Genomic DNA, 18,866 nt, shown 5'->3' with positions numbered 1-18,866 from the left:
ATATATGCTATATTGTCTTTATCCATTTGTCCATTGTTGGCTACTTGAATTGATTTCCTGCCTTGGCTATTGTACATAATTATTATAGTATTGTAATAATTATGAGAGCTCTGGTATATCCTACCTGGTATAATTTTTAAATTTTTAAAAAATCATATTTATGTGTGTGTATGCAACTGTATGTTACATGCATGCAAGTGTCAGAAGAGGACAGAGGATCTCCTAGAACTGAACTTAGAGGCCACTGTGAACCAGCTGACATGGGTGCTGGGAACCGAACTTGGTTCTCTGGAAGTTGGGCAAAATGATCTTAATTGTTGAGCCATCCCTCCAAGGGCCTAATATGATGGCATTTTAATGGCAAGAATAAAGAGATGCTTATTCACTGAAATGATACAAACTGAGCATCTGCTAGCAGGAAACTAGCCACTATCTAAAACAATGAAGGGCTCCATGTGGGAGGAGGGCTGGATGTGTGTGATGCCTGGGAGTGTGGGAGTAGGGAGGAGACCACGGTTCTTACACCCTGCGGGTGACCCTAGGACCACGGTCTGGAAAGAGCACTGCTTCATCCACTGCCACCGAGGTGAGTGGCAGACACTCTGTGCAGCCGACCCTAGAACTAGGGTGGAGGTGATCCAGGTAACAGGAAGCTCAGACTCGCTTAACTTCACCATTGGGGGACACAGCTGCTTCCCAGCCATGGTTTGGTCAAGGGACCTCCACTCTCTTCCTCTTTACCTCTTTATCTCTTCCTGTCAAGCGGGAACACTAAGATCCCTGCAGAGTGGAGAGGATATGAGAAGGTAGTATACACAAACCAGAAGTACGTGCAGAAGACACCCACTGAGCAGACTCCGTCACAGCAACCCTCTCCCAGAAGGAAGCCTGTGACTCACCTCATTGTCAAAGACAGCAAGGAGCCTAGCAGGCCTAAACCAGCCTCAGGCAACTCTGCTGGGAGGAGGCTTGAGCCCAAGGGCAGCTTCCAGAGGCAGCAGCTTGTGAGGTGAGGCTGATGTTGACTGCACCTTGTGGTCCCTCTCACCTGACCCTATCAATCCTACAAACAGTTTTCGGGGTCCCCTTCCATAAAGGAGGACAAGGAAGCCTAATAAACCAGCTACACTCACCCAATGTTCCCAAGCTTAGCAGTAGAAAGCAAAGCAGGCCAGAGGGCCGTCATACTCTACTGGATTTCTGGAGGTTCAGACAAAGCTTGTCCTGCTGTCCTCAGTGACTGGAGGTACAGCAGGCAGGGGCCTGAGAGTTGCCATGGGAAGAAGAGCAGGAGAGGCGACTCCCCATTGTGGGTTGGAGTATCTCCCCACAGTCTACTTATTCAAGGTTTGAACAAATAGGTTCAAAGATGCTGAAACTAATCAGTAGATGCTGGATCTGATCACTGGGCAGTGGCTGGTTGTCAGTGGACTCATGCACTTATGAGTCCACACCAACAGGCTATTATGGGGTGGGGCCTGGGTGGCGGAAGTAGATCACGGGAAAGGGGTCTGCCTTTGACGGGCATCTTCCTCTCCCTGCCCTCTGCTTCCTGGCTACTGTGAGACAGCTGCTTGGTTCAGCACCTCCTTCCCCAAGATGTTCAGCCTTGCCATGGTCTCAGAACCAGGAAGCTGGCCAACCATAAAACCGTTAGCCAAAATAAATCCCTTCTGCTTCTGAATCCGTGTCTCTGAGGTATTTGTCAGCATGACAAGAAGCTGACCAGCCTTCCCTTTTCTGCTCCAGAAGACCAAAGACTCCGCAGAGGGGCTCGCCAAATCTTCGTGACTCCAAACCTCCTGGAGTCCATCGAGATCTCTGGAGGGTCCTAGATAGTCTCACCTGGCTTAGGGAGACAACGGAGAGGACAAAGGCACTCGCTCTGCAAGTGCAAGATGATTGAATCTCCAGATGCATAAACATCAGGCATGAGGCAGATATGGGAGAATCCCAGGAAGCTCGGGGCCACCTAGCCTGGCATACGAAGCAGAGCAACAATCGTGACCTTGACTCAAGCAAGATGGAAAATGAGGGCCCCCATCCGGGGTTGTCCTCTTGTCTCCACACTCACACTAGGGCACCCGGGAACCTGCATTTACATATATGTATGTTCACACGTATATTAGAATTTCTAATTTTGAATTCTATTTAAAAAGTGACACACTTGGCCTAAAGAACAAAAGACAAGAAGGGGTCTGGCTTCTAGTTGAGAAGACACAGACAAGTCAAAACTGCCAGGAACCACCTAGTCCCCTGAGAGGTTGCTCCAGGGAGGAGGATGACTCCCCTGTCACAGATCCAAGTCCCAAGCTGTGTAGCCATGCCAAACAGCTGCACCCACCCTCAGCCCAGGGCTCCGTCGCTGCAGTCAAACTCCAGCCATGCTGTCAACTGATGGCTACTGCATATTTGAGGGAAATTAATAATAAATTGAGCTAAATCCTCTTGTTCCTCTCTCCCTCCACCGAGCCTGGTGACCACATTCCAGCAGAGAATACCAGAGAGACTGGATGGCGTTTGCTGCAATCTCTATGGGCAGGGCAATATTCAGCTGTTGCAATCAAACTCCCCCAGCCAGGGGATCCATTCAGTACTCAGTCAAATTCAGACCAATAGATAAAGGAGAAGCATCAAAGCTCAAGGAAGGGGTCAAAAAAGCAGTTGCCCACTGACATCTGGGGCAGAGCCAAGCTCGGTGTAAGGTTTCTACACGTAACACAACTAATTAATCACCCAAAGAAGCTCTGAGTAGAATGGACTTTAATTTGATCAAAAGCACTGTAAATTGTCTCTTGAACCTGGTAAGGAACTTGTCATTATAGCCAAGACAGAGCAGTGCTCGGAGACACAAAGACAGACAAGTCAAGTTAGCCAGCAGAGGGAATTTGGAAAGGCCAGCTGCCCTTCCCCTATTCGGAGCACACACACACACAGGAGATCACTTTGGAACCTTGAAGTCACAGGATACATTGGAAATACCTAACCTTCCCTGCGGGGAGGTGCTTCCTAGTAGGTGTGGCATCCAGCTTGTAGAACCCCCAACAGCTCATATCAGAGGTGGCAAAACCACTGGCATACAAACACCGCAGGCACTGATGGCTCCCTCTGCCCTCCTTAATCCTCTCTGCAATGCTCTCAAATCCTGACAAATACCCTAATCTCTCCTAATCCAGCACTGAGCTGCTCCTCAGCTCTGCCAGGTTGCCTCACCATGACCCACCCAAGCAAAGTGGAGCAGGGCCACACACGGCTACCCCCAGACACACCTGACAGCAGCCTCCTCCCCAGGGAGCATTCACAGAAGGCAGATCAGAGGCCAGCTTCACTGCAGATGAGATTCTGGTCCAACGTCCAGCAATAACGGAGAGAAACGGGAGAGCCGAGCGAGCCAGGCGGAGAAAGTAAGGAGCTTTGTTCTAACCCTCCTCGCAGATGTTGCAATTTGCCTGCTGCAGGGCAGCCAACTTTGCTGGGAGATCTGTTGTTCTAATCCGCCCAGCTGGGGTGACCTTTGAAACCTCTGGCTGCCACTGCAAAGACACTCAGTGAAGTCCTGGGGAGCCAGGGGAGGAAGCTCACGGTTTTCACTTGTTGGAAGATGCAGACTCCAATCTGAGTGTAAGGCAACTGAAAAGACCCCGTCAAGCAGAGAATTTGAGCCCCAGATGGGCTGGGCACTTCCCCAACTCCACATCTGGCCAGACTGCCACTCTAGCCCCTTGGTGCATTTGGTCTGGGATTACCACCGGCTCATGAGACATGTGCCTCCTGAGACCCAGCCCTGTCATCCTTAAGTCAATGGAGCCCCACTTAGGATGCCTAGCCCAGAAGGGACGCTCAGAAGGCTGAGAACTCCTATGCTGGAACTGGAGGCAGGAACACAGCAGCATGTGGAGCTGAGGGCTCAGCAGAGTTCGCAGGTCCTCAACACAACACAGCGCTGGTGCTTCATCCCAGTGGATGAAACAGGAGCTAGGCTGGGAGCACATAAAGCTCCGTTCCTTCTGTGGACACCCAGGTATTCCCCTAGTTCCCAAGGAACAGATGGAGCATCCTGAGCTTAAGCCCTGTTGGGTGAGGGTGGATTCATAGGGGGCTGCTATGCCCAAACACCTAGGACATCCATGATCTTCCAGCTCAGTGGCTGAAGCCTCTGTGGTCTCATAGCTCCTTTGTGTCCTTTAAAGTTATTAAGGTCCCAAAGGCATTTGTTTGTGCTATCGAGGTTTGGTGTATTTGGTATTAAATTAAAGAGTAATTTACATAAAAATATCAACAAGAAGGCTACATGTTCATATGCTTTTTCTTAAGTGTATGTGTGTGTGTTTGTGTGGGGCTTCACTGTGTTGCCCAAGTTGACCTCAGATTCCTGAGTTCAAGAAATCTTTCTGGGCTTAGAGAAGTAGCTCACCACTTAAGAGTATTCCCTGCTCTTCTGGAAGACCTGAGTTCAATTCACAGCACCTACATCTGGCAGCTCACAAGAGCCTGGAACTCCAGTTCCAGAGGATCTCATGCCCTCTTCCACATCTTAAGGTACCAGAACATACATGGCATAGATTCACACAAACACACACGAATAAAAGCAAACTAGAGCAAGAGCAAGAGCAAGACTGGGGCGAGGTTGGGGGAGGAGAGAGAGAGAGAGCTTCCCTCTCTTCCCTTCTTTCCTAGTAGCAGGGACTAAGTAGCAGGCACACACCTCTGTGGCCAGCAATATAAATATTTTTTAAAGGATAACATATTTTCTGGAAAAAAACTTTAGGAATAAGTTCAGTTCTGCTCTATATATGCTGTATGCATGGTCCTTGTCATGGAAACCAGGGCCTCACACAAGTTAGACAACTGCTATATCACTGAGTTACATCCCAATCTTACAAACATTAGTTCTTTTGAATGTTTATTTATATATGGATGGGGGGGTGCGTGCAATGAGTGCAATGTGGAGTTAGTTCTCTCCATTTGCCCTGACATTGCTTCCATGAATGGAGCCGAGATTGTCAGACTTTGTCAGACTTGCTTTACCCATCTTGTCAGCTTGCACATGTCTTTAAACATCTGGCCTGATGATGAACAATTAGATCTTTTCATCTGTTTCTGCATCTTGTCTACCGTGACATCTCAGGATCTATAGCTGCTAGGCAATGGTCACCATATGGAGAGATACTAGAAGAAGAAAAACAATTATCGTCCTACGCAAAAATAACCTGGGCTCCTAAAGAGGCTCGGGGCCTTCCCTGGTTACACTAAGTCTCCAGATCATACTTTAGAACCTTATGCCAGCTAATCTCCCAAGATCTCTCTGTCCCCATCTGTTCTCACTTCTGGCCCTCTTCAAACACCCGAGAGTAAAGGGAAAAGCGGTTGTCTCTGGGCAGTGGTGTGCAGCTTAAAGGAACAAGAGAAGGAAAATGTAATTCAACCTCTAACTCCACTCTCTCTCTTCTTCAAGACCACGAGATTAAACAGTCTGACCAGAAAAATAAGAAGCCCGAGATTGGCACTACGGAAACAGCTTCAATCACGTAGGTCCTTGACCAAGACTCTGGAAGACCTTGTGCATAGAGACACCCCCAAAACCTTTTTTGCTACAGAGGGAGAGTTTTATAGCAATAGAAGCTGCTCACAGAAAACAGAGGAAGTCCATCCCAAACCTTCTCAAACAGGACTCTCAAACCATGTGACCGGCAAATTGTTTTACACTAGACAAAACCAGGGACAAGGTCTTAGCTAAAAGCATAGAAGACATATCGGAAGCCTGAGGGTTCCCTCAAATACATGGAACGATTCTTGGCTTGAATGTTAACTATAACCCTAAAATATTAGCACCATGGATCAGGATGTGGGAGGAAATTTACATGAAAAGCAGTCTTTAAATTCCTATACTTGGGTTAAAAAACAAATGCCCAGGAACAAAAAACCTAACCAGACACATTGCATAGACTTCTGGCCCCACAAAGAGACGTCTGGGTCCTGTGATAGACACACTTATCAAATCCTTGACATTGTCTTCGTCCCATACATCACGGCTGGCAGACATGTAGAGGAGTGACCATTTAATGAGCACCATCTGAGTCCCTGGTGGAAAGTAAGCCACGCCAGGATAAAGGGCACGCATGCTTTCTTTATTCGGTAGTGTATTGCCAATGTCTAGTATCCTGACACAAAATACCTTCTAAACAAATACATGTGTATTCCATAAGTGAAAAGAAATTTTTATGTTAAAAGTTTACAAGTCACTCTCGTGCTGACTAGTTTTAAGTCAACTTGACACAAGCCAGAGTCATCCGGCAGGAGGAACTTCAACTGAGAAAACACGCCCATCTAACGTGCCTATAGGCAAGTCTGTAGTACATTTGCTTTATTGGTGGCTAATGTTGTTAGGGCCCAGCTCACTGTGGGCAGGACCACCCCTGCTGGTGTCCTAAGCAGCTCAGACACAGATCCGCGTGTCCCGCATGAAAACGTGCAAGGTTATCCCACACCTATTCCCACCACTGAGTCTTCCCCCAGTTCACCAGACAGCTCCCTCCCACTGCCTCGTAGGCCTTCTTCCTGGAACCCACATAAAGACCCCAGCTGCATCCCAGCCAAACCATATCAGCCATACCAGCAGGGCAGAGGCCACATTGACAGGACAAACCATGAATGCACATCTCTGGTAGAGAGCTCCTTGGGGGCTGTCTTAAAAGGGGTGCAATACACACCCTCTCTCACACACACATACTCACACAGTCACACACACACTGATCTAACAAATACACAAACCCACCTACCCACTCTCACAGTGAGAATGGCATGGCCTGGACTCCTGGAGTTGCTCTCCGGCTGGGATCCCCACTAACTTGGGGTTTAGTAAGAAAAAGTTCAGAAAAGCTTTCTGTAATTGAAATCGTAGCTAATGAAGCTAAAACCTGAACCAGAAACCCTAATTGTAATTACATCTTTCCAATACACATTCTAGCAACAATGCTCATGTTCACACATTTTGTCAACACACATCACCTTACAGAAAGAAATGTGGGGTGTTGAGTAGGTTGAGCTCCGACCATACCATCCGTCTGAAATCCCATGTGTCTCCTCTCTTCTGTCTACATCCCACATTCTCACTGAACCCTGTGGGTTGAGCAATGCGCACCTTCAGGTAGGGCTATCAGATGAGCTTCAGAACTGGGGTGCCAGGAGACCATCAATGCATGTGGTGAACTGAGGGATGGTGTGAATGTGTAAAGAAGGGGTGAAGTGCTGAGTGAAAGTATTTTGTTAACATGGGCACAGCCATGTCAAGGACCCAGTGCCTCAGACCCACGTGAATGGTAAAACCTTTCCCATACAGGTCGGGCTCAGAACTGGTAAAGTTTTCCCCTGGTTCTGTCCCAGTGTTGATGTGTGTCTACAAATGACCTGGCGATGTGTGCAGAAACTAGCAGCAGCCACTTTCTTTTCCAGGAGGTTGACTGCCCCAGGCTGCTGTCTACAGAGCCCTCCTACCGAGACTAGCCAACTTCTACCCGTGTTGTTCATAATAAATACTTCTGATTTGATGCCACTCCGCCAGAGTGTGCACATCCCACCTGACCCCAGCCAGCTGTTCTCTGTATGTGTGTCTGTGTGTTATCCTTTCTTTGTTCCCTCACTGCCCCAGTCAGGTCAAATCCAAAACTTTGAACAAAAATGGTTCTTAGTGGACAGCTAAGGGAGAACAGACACTTCCTCTGATGCAGGACTAAGCACCCAAGGCAAGTGAAAAAGTCTCCAAAGCCTTAATTTATGCGTTTGTAGAATAGGCTACCACTCACCCCTGAGGGGCTATTGTTATTGACCCAAAGGACTTTTGTTATTGACAGGATCTGCCACAAGTATTATAAAGAGAAGCAAGGAGGATAAATGTGGCCTGGTTCTGGAGGAATTGCCCCACAGGGGGCAAATGAGAGCCAGAACCTAAGGGTGAGAGCAGAAGCCTGTCACCTCCTGGTCATCACAGCTCCAGCTAGACAGCTGTGCCACTTCCTACCCGACCACATCTGTGTTTCTAGGATGGGCCAGTTCTCCACAGATACATGGGCAGGATGCAGGCCCAGTGTGAGGAGCCAACCCAGAGCAAGGCAAGTTATAGCAGAAGTCAGAAGAATAGGCAGAGCCTGGCCACCAGACTGCGGCTTGGGCCACCTTACAGGGTTCACAAGCCAGGATGCCAAATAACTCAGGCACTCCTGAAACTTGAGACACAAGCACAGGCCATGGAGACTGAGGACCGGGCCAGGGCAAGGACAGTCACGCTTGCAATTATCCCAGGTTCTCAGCCCATCGCCAACGTCCAGGTGAGTGTGACCCCATGAGACCTCCCTAGAGAAGAAAGGGGGGTAGAGGAAGGAGAGAAAGAAAACTCGCAGCCATTGCTCTTTACTGAGAAGTTTCTGTGTGTCAGGCCTTAGACTAAGTACTTACTGTTGACTCTGTTCATTTCACCGCTCCCCCCTCCACCAGGGCAGTGACCAGAGTAGCCTCAAATGAAGGAGGCCTTGGGGTATATCATTCACTTGCAAAATAAACAAGATATGTTCCTTTTCTTTAAAGTATTCCTTTCTTCATTCTTGTTTCAATAACTGACCACCAGAGGCAGAAGTGCAGACAAAAAAAAAAAAAAAGCCTTCAGCAAATCCAGGATTTCGAGGAGCAATTCACTAGAGACTATGGGCAGAGGCACACCAGAGGTAGTAAGTAGACAGAGATCCCCACCTCTCTCCACCCAAAAACAGGAAGATTATCATGTCCCTAATTTGACCGATATTTACTAGTTATATATAACTAATTAAACAGCAAGCATTGCTCTCATTGTCTAAATTTGGGTGAACTCTTAGTCCACTTGAATACAGCGGGGCTGCAGAATGTCAGGCAATGAGGGAACCTTCATCATTGAGTCCACTGCTGATTTTACAGACAAGGAAATGAGGGTCAAGAGTGAAAGGAGGTAAAGACCAGAGTCAGGATGGGTGGCATTTAGAAGTCCTGGATAACAAGGCATTGTAATCCAAGTTGGCAAATCTATGTAGAACTGATCTGGGGGTGGGTACATGTAAGAGCAGAAACTCATCGGGTCAAGAATAGGTAAAAGGGAGTTTCAAAAACCACAGTTGATTGGGTTGAAATATCGAGGGGATTGAGACTAGGTGTGGAGGGTCCCAGTGAGAACAGAGCTCTTTGATAATACTACCAAAAAAGCATTTACTAACTACTAACTACTGTTTTAATGACTTAAGAAATTCCTTCCTAATCAAATCTCAGTTCTTGTTGTTAGCACCGCATATTCCATGAATGACGGTGTTGGCCACTCTGAAATACCTGAGATAGATGTTTAAATGCACTTGTTACAAAGCTGCCTCGTATACTGCTCCTAGTGTCATGAGGAAATAACAATAGCTCAGCGAACAAATGTCATTTTTACAGAAAAAGTTCATAACATAGTAAAATATCTTCATTTTGTTGAAGGGAAATATGACCCTTAAAGTCACGCCACGGTTTGAGTGTGTTCCCCAGACGTGACATATTAGGAGCTTCAATCTCTTGTTTTGTGGTGATGCTGAGAAATAGCAGGACATTTAGAAGGCAGAGTCTGTGCTGTGCTGCTCTGGCCCCTTTCTTGATTCTGCTGCTGGGTCTAGGCTTGGTCTCCAGTGTTTCCGAAGAACACAGGATCGTGCTACGATTGCTTTGATGCTGTGTGAAGCCCGGCATTTCTACATGCCATCGCCCTTTGCTGTCTCTACCACAGCCTCCAGGGAGGACGAGAAACAATGGCTTAGTGTCTGCTGGAATTTACCTAGGGTGGTGTGGACTGCCAACCTAAGCCAGCCAGGCCTACCAGCCCAAGGGCAGAGAGAGTCAGGCTCAGACACAGCCCTGCTCCTCCTTCGGCTGTGTGTGCTCTCTGCTTCCCCCTTCTATTGGTTCTGCTTCGTTCTAGATGCAGCCTGCCTGGGGCAGGGACATAGGGATCTGGCTTCTCAGGGGCGCCTTAAGGATTCTTCAGCACTAACCTCAGACCTTTGGTGGAAACTCACATGCCCTAGGAATCAGGAGTAGCACAGGAAGGAGAGACCTTCCCAGCCACCCAATTTCATCTCTAGCTGTAGGACTACAGAAGGACTACTTAAGGCCACCTCATTCTAGAACATTTATCTTATTCAGAGATTTGGGGGATTGCTTTTATATTAAAAACAGCTTATTTGATAGAATACCACCTGTGAATGAATCTGGCAACTCAGCAAAGATGTTTCTATCTCAAAGCTTTGCGCCTGCTATTTGAGGCTGTAACTCAAGTCCTACCCCACAGGTCACGCCTTCTTCCACAGTCAGCCCTAAGGGTGACAATATTAGAGAAGCCTGAACCAACACAACCTTCCCGCTTCATAGAAAAGAAACCCAAGGTCCAGACCAGTGAAGCCACAGTATGTACTGCTGTGATAAAAGTAATCCATGTATTGATTCTTTGCTGGGAGCTAGCTCTATATGGAGGGCTTTTAGCCCAAGTTCACTTCCATTTTCAAAGCAGTTCCTTCAGATTTCAGTATAGCCCAAACCTTAAATCATCAGCCATGTCTGAACTCAGGTCTCTTGATTCTAAGCTTCAGACCCTTGGTGGCAATGTCACATTGCTAGAGGTGCTGTGAGGGACACTATGGAGTTGACAAAGCTCAAGTGGTCCTATCGTCTTGACCTGACTTCACCACTAGACTACATACAACCACAGAGTTCAAAGGCTCTTGCCTCACACTCTCAGTCTTGATAGAAAAAAACAAGGCCTAAAGAGAAGGGACTGTCTTGAGGCCAGACTCCCCAGTTTCAGGAACAGAATATGGAGAAGTGTCCTTACACAAGGTTGGCACTCTAACGCATCCTCAAGGATGAGCGGCATAGGATCCTAGGAGTGTGTCCTGCAGTCTGCACGCAAGCTCCAGCTCTGGAAGGGTCTATTGCTCTGGGGACGGCCGCTCACGCTCTCCTTGTCCTCTCATCACACAGCAGCTTGGAAGGTTCATAGGGTGACTGTCCCAGGCACTGAGCTTCAGAGAGTGCTTGCCAGTCTGCTAATGACCAGATTCACCTGGCACACCGTGGAGGAACACACACAAGCAACAGCATGCACACCTCCGGCACAAAAACCCTGGAACTTCATTAATGCCTGTCATGTCTCCAAAGGACTCTTCCTCCAGATCCAACTTCTTGGGCCGCTTCTTGTTATCTAGAGGCCTGGAGAAGCTAGCTGAGCTTGGCTCTCTCCTACCCACTTAGAGCTGTCTCCGCACTGCTGACTTGGGCCAATAGAGCCAAGCCTATCAGGTCTGTGCTCTCAATGTAGCAGGAAGAACAAGGGCCTAAAAGGCAACCTATTTTGTCCACACAGACTCTCTGTATTTACCGAGTACCTGCAAGGCCCTGGCTGAGCACAAACAGGGTGAGACATCAAAGAGAGCCTGGCAGACACTCCTTCCTCTCCATGGTGACATGAGTGTGTCAGAAGAAGCCAGGACACCGCCACCACCCATTTTATCTTGCCCAGCTTTCCTTCCTTCCCACAGTCTCCCCCCACCCTCTGACAGCTGTTTTATCCTGTCCCTTCTCCACTGAAATGGTCAAACCCTGGATGAAGGGTTCAATCACCAGCTCCTGCTGGGCACAGTTAGGTTTGGTATTATTCTCAGCTGGTGTTCACTGAGGCTGGGTCGCTGTGGGCCTCCTCTGGGTTGGCCCCAGTACTTCGGTGCTCAGCTTTTCTATTCATTTGGTCATGCACATACATGATCCCCCAAAAGTTCACGTGTTGTATACTGAATCCCAATATTCCCGTGTGAACAGTATTTGTAGAACTTTGAAAAACTAGGTGGGATTAGGTGAGGTCATACGGGCGCAGTGCTTATGATGGCGGTAGTGGTCTTGGCAGAAGAGAACGAGAGATACAATTCCTTTTACTATGAGGAATCAAGAAGACAGATGTCAGCTAGAAGCTATCACCATGTTCTCTGATGGGGCTCTAGGTGTGTATGTGCGTGTTAGTTTGATTTCTATTGCTGGGATATAACACTGACCATAAGAGCGGAGACTGCAAAGGAACACTGCTGGCTTGCTCTCCATGACTGTCTCCGAGTGCTATCTAATACAACCCATCCAGGACAACCTGCCCAGGGATGGCACTGCCCATAGTGGTCTGGACCCTTCCATATAAATCATTAATCAAGAAAATGGTCTACAGACTTGCCTACAAGCCAGTGTGAGGGAGGCATTTTTTTTCAATTGATGTTCCTTTTGACCAGATGGCCATAGCTTTTGTCAAATTGACCAAAAAAAAAAAAAAACCTACCCAGTACTCTGTACATAATATATATTATTATCTTCCATGTATATACTTTTAAGAACAAAATAATACATACACAAGGATATAAACTCCTTCTCAACAAACTCAACAATGAATTTATTCCTGGATGCAAAGCATTCTTTATAAATCTAACTTCCAATATTGTATCAAACAGAGAAACTATAACACCTCCCAATCACGCTCCTTTTATTTAATATTAAGGCTGCTGGTAATCTCACAAAAAAAAGTCACAGTTTTACATATAAAACTTTTCTTCTAGATTACTTTTCAGGACATGTTTCAAAAATTTTGAAAACTGATTTCAAGTGCTTGACATTTTGACAGAACTTCCCCGTGACCCAGTGCCAGGGCCCAGATTAAGAAGCAGGTCTGGGGATTTCCACACGGCGAGAGGGGATGTGCATGCATGATACCCAACCAAGTTAGGTAAGCCTTGGGAAATGAGTCCAGTATTGAGCAAGACAGGAAAGGAATCAAATTCAAGGGGTCACAGGTTCAAAAGTACTCTTGCTATCTAGCAAAACAGCAAGCCTTTGCCTTCCTGTGGAATCCTGCCAGGAACACAGCTCCAGGAGGCCTCCCAGAGGCTACTCCGGTGAGTCCTGCTCTACCGCAAGGTACATCTCTTCTCTAAGGTTACTCCAGTCAGACCCACAAACCGCTAAAGCCTTTTCTAAGACGTGGACCCCCAAGAAACTCCTGGGAGGGAGCTCCCCCCTCCCAGCTAGTGAAGAGAGAAGAAGACAGAGGAGTTCATAAACACACACTTAAAAGCTGTCCTTTTGTCCCCTTTGTTTCCCTGTGACAATGTCAGTAGCTTTGCATCAAGCTTTCTTGGTCATCACCTGCATTTGCCAAGCTCAAACTTCACAGTGTCCATTCCCCAGAGACACAGCAGGGGACAAAAGGACAGGGCAGCCCCTGCTTAGCCAGGCTCCGGTGCTGGCAACAAGTGGTTTGGGTTCCTAACTGCAGGTTATGGACATTTCTGGGGTTTGTACATCTCTGGACTTTCCCTTCAATACACACTGACGCACTGACAGTAACAAAGTTTCCTAGAGACACAAAGTTTCCTGGGAGGCTGGGGAGCACTGTTCCCACAGCAGTGTCATGGGCAGCACTGTTCCCACAGCATTGTGTCATGGGGAGCACTGTTCCCACAGCAGCATGTCATGGGGAGCACTGTTCCCACAGCAGCGTGTCATGGGGAGCACTCTTCCCACAGCAGCATGTCATGGGGAGCACTGTTCCCACAGCAGCATGTCATGGGGAGCACTCTTCCCACAGCAGTGTGTCATGGGGAGCATTTATGGTACATGCCCACTTATGTGTGGCAGTGAGGGAATCAGACAGGGAAGTCAACTTCCCCTGGCACCTGGTTTCTAATCCTAGCTCTGCTTTGGGAACTCCAGCAAATTCTTTAGTTTTCCTTAGCCGTTGTCCTCAATTGTAAGATACGGAAATGTTGTAGTCTATTTTCCGCAATTATAGCAAAATACTTTATGCTGGGTAGTTACAAAGTAATGAGGTCTCAGCCCACACTTTGAGGCTGAACATCCAAACAGCACAACGCTGGCTCTAGTGAGGACATCATGGCAGGCAGGTGGCATCACAATGGCAAGATTGCGCACAACAGGGAGTGACCGTCTCACGAGACCAGAAGCGAGGGAGTGAGAAGGGGCCAGTCCTAGAATGCTACCACTGGACCCCACCTCTTCATGGCCCCACAGCCTTTAAACGTCGTCATGCTGGAAACAGGACAGGAACCATTAGAGGACACTCATATGTCTAAACTACATCGTAACATCGTTTGTTTTCGATGGCTGTGAGGAGCAAACCCTTTAGCGCTATGCCCAAAACAATGAAAGCCCTTTCTTAAACATGGTCTAGCTGCAGTGGCACATACTTATCTTCTGGGTCCTAAATAAACCGAACTATTTAAGTGACTGATGACATTAAACCAGGAAGAAAGTTCCATAATCAGAGACTCAAACTGAAGCTGAAGGTGCATTTGACGACCCAGGAAAAGGTAAGGATATAATGAAAGTAGTCAGAAAGGATGGAAAAAAAGAAAAAGAAGAAGAAAAAACTAGAAAATCTTTCTCTTCCTTTTCCAGGGCTGCCAATACCGGAAATATGGTAAAAGGTTTCTGCCAAGTCCAGCTGGCTCCAGTGATGAGCACGAGCCAGAACTCAGACACAAACGGTGAAGCTGAGCTGGGGAAACAGGACTGGGGGACAAGCACAGCCAGCTCCAGGACTCTCCTCGAGGATGGACATTCCAGACAGATAATTCCCAGTGCCACTGGGCGTTATGGAATTTCAGAAGTCTGTGGGAGGGCGGGGCAGGGTGGAAACTGAGCCCTGGCCACAACTAGCAAAAGGACCAAGGCCCAACTTGGCAGAAGCTGTTCTTAGCACCGCGATGTAAATGGAATGCTGTCCAGACTTAATATCAGTGGCGCAGATAAAAACAATGTCAGCAGACTGGATAATTAGAGCTTTTGGCTCACTCCTCCTCTCTCTCACTTTCTTGAGGGATGTTGAAAGAGAAGGAGGAGATGGGTCCAAAAACCCAAGAATTCCTCAGAGCTGCGGGGTATTTTTAGCTCCTCCTGGCCTCTGGGAGAGCGGAGACATGACTTCAGGATCAGCTCTTGACTGTGCCCTTTACGCCAGTCTAAGCAGCGCTTTTTAAGCCCCTTTGATAAAGATGGATGTGTTTAAAGAAATGCACAAGCTAATTAAGACCACATTTGGGGAGCCGTTCCCATTCACCAGAGGACCACGCTGGCCAAGTGGAACAGATCTGAAGGCAGCTGCCACTGCGCCTATTGCTCACAGCTCCCCAAACTCCTCTATCAGCCACTCCAGGGTCTAGTGCCAGCCTTTCACCTAGATTTGCTAGGGTGACTAAGGCCACCCCAAACCAGCGGGCTTCCAGGGGCACAGCCAGGTCATTACAGAGAGCCTGGGCCCTGCCACCTGTTACTAGTGGCTTTCTGGAATTCAGGCCATTTGACAAGGAAAGAGTGAATCACAGGGCCACAGACACAGTTAGGAGACCTAACGCTGCCTCCCACCCAGCAAAGGAATCCTGTCTTTCCTAACTGGGCAACAGTGGTCTGGGGTGTGCATGGGGAATAGAGATGGCAGAAGGGATGGGCCCAACCTCAACAAAGTCCAAGGTAGGACTTGGTCAATATCCTGTGGGTCCCCTAAGAGCAACTTGAGATACCAGGAACCTCAGCACCTGGTTTACACTCCTCTACACTCTGAAGCAGGGACTAGACACCCCAGCAATGAGACACAAAGGAGTTCTGTCTGACCATAAGGGACATTAACAGAGGACAGGGACAACTGTCTGACCATAAGGGGCATCAACAGAGGCCAGGGGCAAGGTCTAGAACACATCCCTTATCACCTAGCTCTCCTCTAGAGAGGAGAAACAGAGGTGTTTATTATGGGGATCTAGACAGATCCCAGTTAGGTCATCCATACATGGATGAACGACCAAGAAAATCACGCACAAATGAGGCTCTTTTCGCACAAGTCCCCCCTTCCCATACCATAGACAGTCTGCTATTTATGGAATCATGACATATCCTCACTGTATCAAGGTCTCCTGCAACCACCAAAAGTAAATAAAAAAAGTCACTCTTTGAAGATCGTTCTCATTTATCCTCAATCTTCTTCAGACTAAACACAGTCCCTTCAACGATTCCTATTTCACACCGTGTCCTTCCACACCATCCGCACACATACCATGACCCTGAGGATGGAAAAAAGAACACAGCGGCACAGCAGTTAAATGCACACCCTGGAATCCCAGCTCCACCCCTCACTGAGTTTTCCTTTCCTCAGCCTGCAAATCTTATTGGGAGAATTACTTGATCAGCATCTAATTCAATGTTTGCTACCCCTGCTCCAGTGCTTTGTACTTTATTGTCCCTACTCACCAGCTCCTCCTTAACAACGCAGCAGTGCTGTGGAGATTGCTTAAGATCTTTGATGAGACAAAGGAAGAGACGTCCTCTGGCTGGTACTGCTTACACAGCAAGTGCATAAACACTCACATCCTCTCCTTTTCTATTGCTGATACATTTCAAAGACCCTTCTCCCTGGGTCTCACAATTCTGCACCTCTTACCCACAGAGGCACTCATGGCCTTTGTTCCAGGCTTGCTTTTCAAGAATACTTGTGCACTCAACAGCTCAGAAGAGGGAGAGAGACAAACTCCAGTTAGACACTAGCCTCCCCCCCCCCAGTGGTTAGAACCCAAAGAACCAGAGTAAGAAAATGCTGATGCTCTAGCTGTTTTTGTTGTTAAGCATAAAGTGCTTTATCTCTAACCCACAAGTCTCCTCTCCTGCCAGAAAGCATGAAACTGGCAGATTAACTCCTTTGCAAGCAGGTGAATTCCCATTCTCTTTATAGTTGTTGAAAATGGCCTATAGAAAAGATAGGAGCAAAATAAACTTCCTTTCTCTGATCTTTAACTTAGAAAAATCAGCAACCCCATCACATCCTGTCCATGTTTAGCTTATTAAAAAAGAAAAAAGAAAAAAGAAAAAAAAAAAGCTAACCCAATGACTCTAAAAATCCCTATTGATTCTTATCTTGATTTTAATCCAAATTTCCTTTTGAGGTTTTGGTGAGGTTTCTTTCTAAGGAAGGTTAATCTTTTTAATTTGAAGGTTTCCTGTTAAATTCTCTTGCTGGAGACATCTGTCCTCCTGGTTCACTCATTCATTCCACCAGACAGGAGAGTTTCCCTCTAAGTAAAGACTGTACTGTGGAATAATCCTTCTGTACACTGTGATATTATCTGTGACTGGTTTAATAAAGAAGCTGACTGGCCACCAGATGAACAGGATAAGGTTAGGTGGGAAAACCAGACTAAGAACAAAGAGGAGTCATCAACAAGACATGGAGAGAAAACAGGAAGTACAAGATGAAAGAGAGGTAATGCCATGTGTCAGAATGTAGATTAATATAAATGGGTTAATTTAAGATATAAGAGTTAGTTAGTAATAAGCCTGAGCTATTGGTCAAGAATTTATAATTAATAATGAGTCTCCATGTAGGTAATCTGAAAACTGGTGGATGGGAAAGAAAAGTCCACCTACAAAATTCTCATTCAGACATCTTCCAATAACCCCCGCTCCACAAAAAAAGAAGGGTACGTGTCCTGAGGGTATGACATGGGTGAAGACTAGAGGACACTGGCTAGGGCAGTAGAGCAGAAGAAGTAATGCAGCCCACATACTTCTAGCAAATCTGGCTGAGAACCACCACCACCCAGATGTGGGAGGACAGCTGCAGGGGAAGTAGACACTGCCAGACTCACATCCAGCACTGGGAGGCAGACAGAGGAGAGTCCGAGGCAATTCTATGAAATTCCCAATACTGTTTTCACGCACTCCAGGTAACTTGGTGGGAGACTGAAGGATGTGGAAGTTGCCAGTGGTTCCCCAAGTCCCTCAGACATGGGACATGAGCATCTCCTCTGCCTTCACCACCACCGTCACACATTTATAGCTGAGGATCCATGGGGAGGCTGAGCTTTGATTCACAGGTGACCATGGACACTCAGCTAAGCCACCGGAGATTTTCACAGTTTTCCCCATCAGGCATGTTCTTGATTTCTCTTATGGCTCACCCACACAAACTACAAAATTGGGTCCATGTAGGTCTCAGCATCTAAGATTAAACTATAACTTATGGTTCTTGTTCAAAAATAAACAAAATAATCCAGGAAAGCACGTGATGTAAAATGCTTTGCTATTATTCATCCTTTCAATGTTTTAGCTTTATTTTTAGCTTTTACTGCTTACAATACTTTTAAGCATGGCTTTAAAATCCAGAGCCTTTAACATCTGGTCATGAGTTACTTGCAGAACTTTAGCATAGTTTTCTTTCTTTTGAAAACTAATTAATCTGTGAGGGCTTTAATGGATGGCAAATGAACAAAAGCAGCTTTAACGCTGACATAATTTTAGCAGTAAGATTGAACTTTATCAGGCCTCATGATCAGGGTCGTCTGGAAAAGTTTATAACTTGGTTCCAAGGAAAACTCCAGGGGCTGAACCCTGGGCCTGGAAGCTTATTATCAGTTTGAGCTCTGAGGGGGCCCTCATTCCACACCAATGGTCTTCTTTGTTCATAGAGGAATCTCAACTGGTGGCCCTCGTTATGCCAAGATGCTCTTCCGTCTCTTCAAAGCACTCATAAACATTTCAATCAGAAAATATGGCTGTCCTTTCTTGAGGTCCTATGAGTTCTCTGGTCTCGCCACACCCATGGAAGAGAGAAAGAATTAGACCCAAATTTTATCCCCGTCTCCTAAATGCCAGGAAACCTTATTTAAATTAATTTCCAGTTTGCCCAGTTCTCAGGAATTTAATGGTTGAGTATGTCCCCCAAAAGTGTTAGAACCCAAATTCTGACTTGAGTGTTGAGATGGAGGACTTTTTGCAGAAGACTGGGT

The 18,866-nt window shown here is 46.9% G+C and overlaps 1 protein-coding gene across 3 annotated transcripts in view; it reads right to left on the bottom strand.

The window, feature by feature from the left end:
- The window catches only part of Mylk (myosin light chain kinase), a 246,954-nt gene that overhangs the window by 183,508 nt on the left and 44,580 nt on the right, over window positions 1-18,866 (bottom strand). Inside the window, exon 1 of one of the 3 annotated variants that reach the window (XM_050159703.1) lies at window positions 3,270-3,428. The exons of 1 other annotated variant lie outside the window; for it this stretch is intronic. The gene's annotated coding sequence lies outside the window, so the exon portion shown is untranslated. Of the gene's footprint in view, window positions 1-3,269; window positions 3,429-18,866 lie in introns of those variants that run through there. One more of the 3 variants, XM_050159700.1, reaches the window with a different exon arrangement.

This window comes from Alexandromys fortis, unplaced genomic scaffold (genome assembly GCF_014885135.2).
Source record: "Alexandromys fortis isolate MF-2015 unplaced genomic scaffold, M_Fortis_MF-2015_v1.1 scaffold_119, whole genome shotgun sequence".
Classification (NCBI taxonomy): Eukaryota; Metazoa; Chordata; class Mammalia; order Rodentia; family Cricetidae; genus Alexandromys; species Alexandromys fortis.
The sequence above is the reverse complement of the archived record's forward strand: the minus strand, read 5'-3'. Positions and strand labels throughout refer to the sequence as shown.